At 29.8% G+C, this 9,646-nt stretch overlaps 1 long non-coding RNA gene across 2 annotated transcripts; it reads right to left on the bottom strand.

The window, feature by feature from the left end:
- Positions 1 to 3,969: 3,969 nt before the first annotated feature.
- Positions 3,970 to 6,268, bottom strand: LOC116135210. 2 transcript variants are annotated; one of them, XR_004128859.1, is made up of 4 exons: positions 5,716 to 6,268; positions 5,407 to 5,466; positions 4,722 to 4,785; positions 3,970 to 4,562 (listed from the first exon to the last, which is right to left on the bottom strand). It is a non-coding gene; the product is annotated as an uncharacterized LOC116135210 (long non-coding RNA). The 2 variants fall into 2 exon arrangements; XR_004128858.1 differs by lacking the exon at positions 5,407 to 5,466.
- Between the last annotated feature and the right edge of the window lie 3,378 nt (positions 6,269 to 9,646).

Here is a 9,646-nt window from a genome sequence, read left to right as displayed (position 1 = left end):
TTTGTTCTTTCTCTATTCTAATGTCCCACTACTCAGATAATGGGCATGGTATTATGGATATATATAATGCAAATGCACAAATGCATAAAATGTGCATTTTCTTTTCTATTTTTCTTATTCTGTTTTCTGTTTCTTTTCTTTGTATTTCTTTCTTTGCTTCCTTTTCTAGTCTTTCTTTCTTTCTAGTCTTTCTTTTGTTTTCTAATATTTCTTTTCTTTCTTTCTATTCTTTCTTTCCTTTCCTTTCTTATTCTTTTTTTTTTTTTTTTTTTCTCATTCTTTTCTTTTCTTTCTTATTCTTTTCTGTCTTATTGTTTTGCCGATCAAACTCGGTTGAGGCATGGATTTGGAACCTTGGATGTGTGAGTGTATTCTTCTTTCTTGGATACAGCCCTCATCCACATGCACTCTTATAGACTATACCAATTCTTCTTTCTTATTCTTAGGCTGCTCACTAATGGCGGTGTGCATATGAGGAAAATTCTTCTTGTCACTCACGAGTTCCCCATCGCAACAACCTTTTCTTCTTTTTATCTTTTTACACTTCTTTAAATAAAATTCAGATTTGAACTTCTTTAATATTCTTATTTCTTTCTATTTACTCTTTAACATTCTTTAATGCTTTTTCATGCTCTTATGAATATGTATGCATGTAGATGGTTTCATGCTTATAATTCTTTCTAAATTCACATGTTTAGGTGCAATAATGCAATATGGAATGCAAACATGTCATTCTCTACCATTTACAAACTCATCTCAAAGCAACCCATAATCACACTCATACATGCTCTTCTCTTTGACATTTCATCAAATAACTTATGTGTATAAAGTAAATCTAATTTAGCTACACTTCTATCTCTTTTCTAAGCCACCAAAAATTGGGAATAAAAACCTCCATATTTAACGCCAAACCTGTCCAAAATATACACTCCAAAATTTCCACTCCAATTCTTCCAAATTTCATCCAAACATTCATCAAACATCAAATACACCAACACAACTTCTCATGGATAAGTTATAATCATCATTCAACACCAAATCCATTAACATTCTTCATGTAAAACATATATATGCATAAAAGAAATTCTCTACACAATATTACTTAAATCATACTTAGGGTAGGATTTACTTACCTTATATGTGAGCAATCCAACACTTTAAAAATCTTCTTTGATCCAACTCTCTTTGTCTTAAATCCTAAGGATGCTTGGGATTGAAAATCCACTCAAAAGTACCCAAAATCTATGGATTTCCCTTGAAGAAGAATTGAAGAAATTGAGAGAATATGAAGGTGAAGGTGGCGTGAAAATGGATGAAGAGTTGCTAGGGTTTCACTCTTCAATCCTTGATATAACATAATATTATATATAGTTTCCCATTTTGCCCTTGCATTTTCTTTAAAATTTAATCTATGTCCCTTAGTCAATTACCATAATGCCCTCATTTTATTGCATTCTCCATGAAATTCTATCTCTTTTCACTCCCCACAATTTCAACTAATTTTGAGTAAAAAGACCATTTTACCCCTAATGAAATTTTAAGGCATTTTCTTCACATTTTCTCAAAACAGCTTTAACAAAAATCAACTAAGGGTATAAGAGCATAAGTTAAGCAACGTACCTCAATGTGGGCGTTACAAAGATGTTGATTAAAGAAGAATTACTGTTCTGAGTTTTGTCTTATATTGTCCAAACATGTAATGGGTGTTTAAGTTTCATGATACATAGTGTTTTATAATGGAATGTTAAAACGTTGCGTTTTGTAGTTAACAGCTAATTATATATTAGTCACCTTGAGTTTTGTTCTGTTCTTGATTACGAAAAAATAACAAAATCAGTTTCCAGATAGCTTTTACTCTGTTTCTTCTAGATTTCTCTTGCTCTATTTTTCTTCTTATTTTTTTCTTTCATTCTTCAATACTTGAATCTCTTCACTTACAACGACTTAAAGAAACCTATTTATATTACTAGGGTATACAACTGCATTATGCATTTCTAACCATGGCATTCATTGTAGCTAAAAATATGAACATGAGTAGCTAAATGGTTTAGCTATAAATGTAATGTTTTGTAGCTTATCATAGCTAGAAGTGGCGCAGCTAATTGTTTGCCATGTAACTTTTTGTTTACGTTGCTAACAATTTATAGTTTTTGCTATGGATGAGATTAATATGTAACTAAAAACTTAAATATTTTTGTCATAACAATAATAAGCTTGTAGCAAAAGCTTTGCCTTTATAGCCATGGAGAATATTCTTTATAGCAATGTTTGCATTTAGCTAGACAAATATAAATTTATAACTAAAACTTGAAATTTTTGCTACAAAAATAATATCCATAGCAAATATATTAACATTTTAGCTACATGACCACTGAATTCGCAACTAGATAAAAAGATTATTTGCCACAGACATATAGAAGTTATATCTATATATAAAAAGATATTGCTATAGACATATTGTGTTAATAGCTAAATATTAAACTACTTGCTATGAATATTTTTGATTTGTAGCTAAATAATATATTTATTTGTTATGGACATATTGAAGTCATATCTATATATGAAATTCATTTGCTATGGACATAGTGTGTTAATAACTAATTATTGAAATTACTTTCTATGAATACTTTTAATTTGTAGCTAAATATTATAATTATTTGCAATGGAACAAATAATTAATATCAAAAATATATAATTTATTGCTTTGATTAAAATTAATTGTAACAAATATTGCTATAATTAATAAATTTAATAATAATTACAAATTTATAGCAATATTTTTATATTAAATAAATAATATTATGTCATAAGAAAAATTCTAATATAAAAAATAAAACATTAATAAAGTCATTTTCAAACAAATAATTGTCTACTCATAAAATCTTTCATCCTAGTAATTTAAAATGTTATCAACTAATTTTTTTTTACAAAATATGAATGCTTCAATGTCATTACTACCAGCACCAAAACTTCTCTTATTAACCTCAATGTGGCTCCCAACAACCAAAATGAGACCACCACAACTACTGTTCCATTTGTATGTATAACAACTTCCATTTGTATGTATAACAACCACATCATCCTCTTGCTTCTTTAACAATTTCTTTGTCTCATCATTTCTCAAGAACTAAACTTTCTTCCTCTTATCCCACTTAAGCATCCCTTTACTCTTAAGCTCATCCCAGCACCGCCCTTTCTTGGAAGGTTCCAATAACATATTTTCAGGAATCTCAACATGTGATGATGAGAGCTTACTGTAAAGTAGTAGTTCATGACCCACTTCCTCGGGTTCCATGGCGTACTTTTTGTCCAGTGAAGGCATCTTCGCCTTGAGCTCTTTTTCAATCTTGCTGTTACTCAAGTGTGTGACTTTGTGTATGTGCTGAGAAAGTAATAAGATAAATGTGCTTAGTATCAATACAAACTGGAATAAGTATTAAGTACTCGTCCGCCCAAACCAAGCATTTTGCTGCGTCGTTCTAATTTATCTACAAAAAACTACTTTCTATGATATAATTATTGCTATGAATAATTACTTGCTACAAACCAAGCATTTTGCGACGTCGTTCTAAAATTACTTACGATGAATACTTTTGATTTGTAGCTAAATAATATAATTACTTGTTATGGACATATTGAAGTCATATCTACATATGAAATCCATTTGCTATGGACATAGTGTGTTAATAGCTAATTATTGAAATTACTTCCTATGAATGCTTTTAATTTGTAGCTAAATATTATAATTATTTGCAATGGAACAAATAATTTATATAAAAAATTTATAATTTATTGCTTCGATTAAAATTAATTGTAACCAATATTGCTATAATTAACAAATTTAATAATAATTACAAACTTGTAGCAATATTTTTATATTAAATAAATAATATTACGTCATAAGAAACATTCTAATATAAAAAATAAAACATTAATAAAATCATTTTAAATCAAATAATTGTCTACTCATAAAATCCTTCATCCTAGTAATTTAAAATGTTATCAACTAATTTTTTTTTTTTACAAAATATGAATGCTTCAATGTCATTACTACTAGCACCAAAACTTCTCTTATTAACCTCAATGTGGTTCCTAACAACCAAAATGAGACCACCACCACTGCTATTCCATTTGTATGTATAACAACCACATCATCCTCTTGCTTCTTTAACAATTTCTTTGTCTCGTCATTTCTCAAGAACTAAACTTTCTTCCTCTTACCCACCTTGAGCATCCCTCTACTCTTAAGCTCATTCCAGCACCGCCCTTTCTTAGAAGGTTCCAATAACACGTTTTCAGGAATCTCAACATGTGATGATAAGAGCTTACTGTAAAGTAGTAGTTCATGACCCACTTCCTCGGGTTCCATGGCGTACTTTTTGTCCAGTGAAGGCATCTTCGCCTTGAGCTCTTCTTCAATCTTGTTGTTACTCAATTGTGTGACTTTGTGTATGTGCTGAGAAAGTAATAAGATAAATGTGCTTCATGTCAATACAAATTGGGATAAGTATTAAGTATTTGTCTGCCCAAACCAAGCATTTTGCAGCATCGTTCTAATTTACCTACAAAATAGTAATATTAATTAATAATTATTTATATTAATAATGAAAATGAATATTTAGTCTGACTGTTTGACTGAGTGCAGAGAATAAAAGTGGAATGCAAATTGCATAATGATTATATTTAATGATACATCATCTAAGACTAACAAAAAGCCATACTTCTTGCGAACTTTCACAAGTTCAACTATTGGTGCAAAGTCTCCATCCACATACACTAAACAAGCTGCAAAAAGAAGAGAATTAAGCACATCATCAGAAAATATGCCAGAAGTTAAAAAATCAAGATTTTCAGCAGTAAAAACATTAAAAAATAAATAAATAACACAACATATCATGTCAAACTAAAAATAAGAGCACTAATAGGCATACAACAGATTCATGACATTAATTTTAAATGCCAAAAAAACTCAATGAGAACTAGAAGATGGCATAAATGCAACCAAGATATCTTCCTTAACGATGACATATATTCAAAATGCAAAGAAAAACATAGGAAGAAAATTAAAAAGAAAGCAGATAGCAATTATGCATTAACACAATTGAAATATGTAAGGCTTTTGCACATAGAGCCAACTACCAGTCCCCTCTCACCCACTCATGTCTTTGGTTAAACCTTTGAAAAGATTAACAATTTTCCCATAAAGCCTTATTACAACATGGAAAAGAAAAGAAAAACAAAACAAATAAAACAATAAATGAAGAGCAGTAATGCAAAGCTTGTAAAATCATATGAAGAGCTCACCCTCTAGCCTCTGTAATTTACTAAATGAAATTCACATTTTAAGTTTTGTAACTCATGAACCAAACAAGCAAAACTTTACAGAAGACATATCAGAATAGTGACCTGATCTTTTGTGGCCATTTTTGGTGGTTCTTTAAGCCGCTCCAAACGGTGCTTAAATACCTATGTTTAATCATAGCATAAAGCATTCGGATCACAATGAGATAATTCTAAATAGAAAGTCATTCAGTTCACGAAGGAAATGAAACACGACACATATTTAATCAATATATAGTATCCAATCAAAGTTACAGTGCTACAAAAAATCAACCATTCTACACTGTAAGCAATCCAAATTTAAAAAAAAAAAAAAAAAAAATTACCAATTTAATTTTTTAGGTAGATGATTGAGATTGGAAAGAAAGATTATACCTAACACCAGCATCACCAACGATTCCAATCGCCATACCCGTAGAGAGACTAGCGAGGCCATAAGTGAGACCAAAAGAAAGATGGGCATAGTCATCAAAGAGGCAATAAGATTTAGCCTTAGGGTTAATCCTAATACTAATAACAACAACAATAATCAAATCGTAAATACCCAACACTCCAGCCATGACCACCGGCACAATAGACTTCATCACCAGTTCTAGCCTCATCACTGCCACACTAAATCCACTTTTTGTTGTTTCCTATGCAGCTACCATACCTGCGATACACCCAATTAAAACCCCAGATCGAAAAGCCAAATCAATCACTAAAAAACTGGATTAATTTGATATGTTTTTGGTTCTTATAGGAGATGACAAGGGCAGTAGCAGCGCCGAGGAAGCCGAAGAAATGAGCGGTTTTATCACCACTGAATGTTGAAGACATGTTGATTTAATTTGATGATTGCAAAGAGATGGACCATATCTGAGAATGTTTTGGTCTTCAGTCCCTCTGTAAAGAATGTCTTCGAATTGAAGTCTTTTCAACCCTATTTTTTTCCTCAGTCGTTGCCGTATAACATCACAAATAAAGCCCTTAGTAAGATATTTTTAAAACTGATGTTGAAAATAAGAATGACAAATAAAGCCCTTTGTAAGATATCAAATTATAAAGTAATCTTATTAAAAAACCAAATTAAACAAATAAATTAATTTAATCATTTTTTTACATTATAAAAATTGGATTGCACTATGGCAATCATTGTCAAAGCTGACAATGATTGTCCGGCTCTAGCAAGCCACTATCGGATTTTGATTCGACGTTTGAGTGCAGACAGAGGAAATATATTCATCAGCCCCCTGTGCTCAAATGCCACATCAACTTCTAGCAAAACCATTGAGCTTACATAGATCGGCATCAGCAGATTCCAATCTTGGCAACATCAACTGTGTTGTTAGATGTGCCCTTTAGTGATCGTCAAAAGTTGATCGTCGGTGTCGATGGTAATTACCATTGTGCAGACCAATTTTTTAAAGTTTTACTTCTGTAAATTATTATATAAAAATCTTTATATATAAAATGAGTTAAATAGATTTATTAAAATATTTATCCAAATACTATTTATAGTTAAATGTATCTAAGAAAGAATATATACTTTGAAAATCATGTTTAAGGTAAATTAAAAGCTTTGAAAAAAAAAAAAAAAAAACCTACAAAAAAAAAGGCGCAATAAGAAAATTAAAAAGGGATAGAAAAATACCGCCACTTTTTATATTTTAGGGAAAAATATAGTCTTTATCCTATTTGAAATATAAATATGAATTTTAATTGAAATAAGAACAACGAACTTGACCTAATTAAATAATAATAAGGTCCATGGGCTTAAGCTAATTAAATAATAATAAGGTCCATCATAACTGAAGTTAAACAAATTATCTTATTAATTAATCTTATAATTAGTAATGTATATAAACTATTTATTAAATTATTCACATTTAAAAGATAAATTACATAAATTATGAGGAAGAAAATTAAATTCTACATATTTAAGATAAATAATTTGAATTATAAATGATGAATAAGATATATAATCTTTACATGGTGGGGTTGTTACACAAACTAACCATAGTCTCCTGTGATTCACTAAATTCAATTTGTATGATCAAACTTATATTCTTATTATAAACAATACGAAAAGATATTGTAAATTAAATCACGAGTTGTTTGAATCAATTGCAATTGATACATTGAGAACAATTTATTAAATCACAAGGAGATGAGACCCACTTAAATCCTATCATTGCTAAGCTCCATAATGAATTATTTATTTCTTATTCATAGAATGAACTTGCAAATTGATCTCCAACTTATTGATTATTGACGTGGAACGTGTAGCAGACGAGTACATGGAGCGGGCTAAGCATCAGACCAATGATTAGAAAACATGTTGGATATGGTTCATACTTTGCATAGGCTTAAAGCCTACGTAGACGCATTCAGAGGTCTCGCTCCAAATATTTGGACCTGGGTCGGGCTAGATCCAGGTAACCCAAATAGGGAGGGTTTTCTATTATATATATTATGTATTAATACTTACAAGCAATTATTATTAATTAAAGTGTTCTAGGCATTTGATTTAGTTATGCCCAAAGTGGTAATTACTACATAATTTTTGTTCCAGTCCCAATAAAATATTATTAATTTCACAATTTGAAATAAAATATAGAATAAATGTGAGATTAACAGTGGGAAGTTGACAGATGAGAGCTAAACCATTAGATTAGACAAAAAGAAATTGATTTGGCAGGTCAAGATCAAGATTGGGATCTCCACTAATCGTCTAATCAAACAAGAAAACTTATAATGTTGACCTTATTCTGTGAAGACAAAATCCATTCTACATATGCTCTCCAGGACAAGACAGGACGCCAATTTTTCTTTCTAAAATCTAAAATACCAACACACAGGACAAGACACTAACACAAGATTTGATAAATATATTAATGGTGGTTTTTGTTATTTTGATATATATACACCAAGTTTTATATAAAACCGATCTTCTATACAACCAAACATTTTTTTTTTTTATCAAACATATAAATAATTTAAATAGTTTTGTTAACGCTATCATCATCATCATCTAAAACATACATATAAGTTTATATATACAAAAAATGTAACATTACGAATTTTTATAATATCTCATATCTTATACCTAAAATCATCTATATTTCATAAATTGTTAGTTTTAAATTATCATAAAAAATTCAAAAAGCTCAGAGATCTTTTACAATACAATTTTGTTTTACAAAAGCCCACACTCTTAGCTCACTGAAGAGTTCTTTTAAATTAGCTATTGATTGAAAGTTCCATTTACTATTGACCTTAGGGGTGTGATTAACACTATGTTTGACTATAATTATTTAATTTATAAATAATAAAAATATAATTACTCACGAGATAAATTAGAACATCTATAGTTGCATACTATAAGGATTGTAGCAAATTAATTTTCACATTCTTTATCTGCTACAAATTCAAATAATTTATAGCTAATACACACATACTAGTTATATATTTAAACTAGTAGCTAATAATGATACTATATTGTTATTACGATGAAAATAAAATTTGTATAGCTAGATACCTTAATTAGCTATAAATTTCAATATTTTATATCTAATGCACAAATAATAGCTATATAGTTAACCTCGTAGTTAATAATGATACTAGATGTCATGTAAATAAAATGTTTATAGCTAAATACATTAATTAGCTATAATGTTTTACCATGGCTAATACATTGTAGCTAAATGACTAGTTATTACCACGATTTTAATAAGTTAAAGCAAGAGATGAATATTAGCTTCGAGGAAGGAAATCTTATCAATAAAATTATTTCAATTAGCTATAAGTATTGACTTTTGTAGCTGTAAATATGTACTTGCTATAGTTTTCTTTCTGTAGCTAATTTTCGTAGCTATATGTGTATTGTCGCAGTGGTACCAAGACTTTATTTAAAACAATCCTATTCAGACGAGACTTCATAATCTTTTAAAGTAAACTTAATAAAGTCCTGCAAAAGTAGGAATTGTCGCCGTGCCATGGCATGGGTAAATTTTTGCCGTGGCATGGGCACAATCTTGAATTTTATTTTTGTCCAGAACTTTCCTGGCCACGACATGAGTAAACTTGTGTCGTAGCACACAAAGATGCTATTTTTCTTGGACGAAGCTTTTTGAATTTGACAAAGTCTTCAACGTATGAATTGTAGATTTTTTCATTAGCTTTGCAATGATTCAAGAATCATTACTAAACAAGATCTACAGCTCCATATATCATCAAAATACCAAGGCAAAACGTTATAACTTCCTCGTTTTAACTCTAAATCTTGAACTGCTTGTTTCTAGTTGTCAAAAATTCCATCGCCAAC

Source organism: Pistacia vera, unplaced genomic scaffold (genome assembly GCF_008641045.1).
Source record: "Pistacia vera cultivar Batoury unplaced genomic scaffold, PisVer_v2 Contig296, whole genome shotgun sequence".
NCBI classification, from domain to species: domain Eukaryota; kingdom Viridiplantae; phylum Streptophyta; class Magnoliopsida; order Sapindales; family Anacardiaceae; genus Pistacia; species Pistacia vera.
Note: the sequence above shows the minus strand (reverse complement) of the source record. Positions and strands in the feature narration are given on the sequence as shown.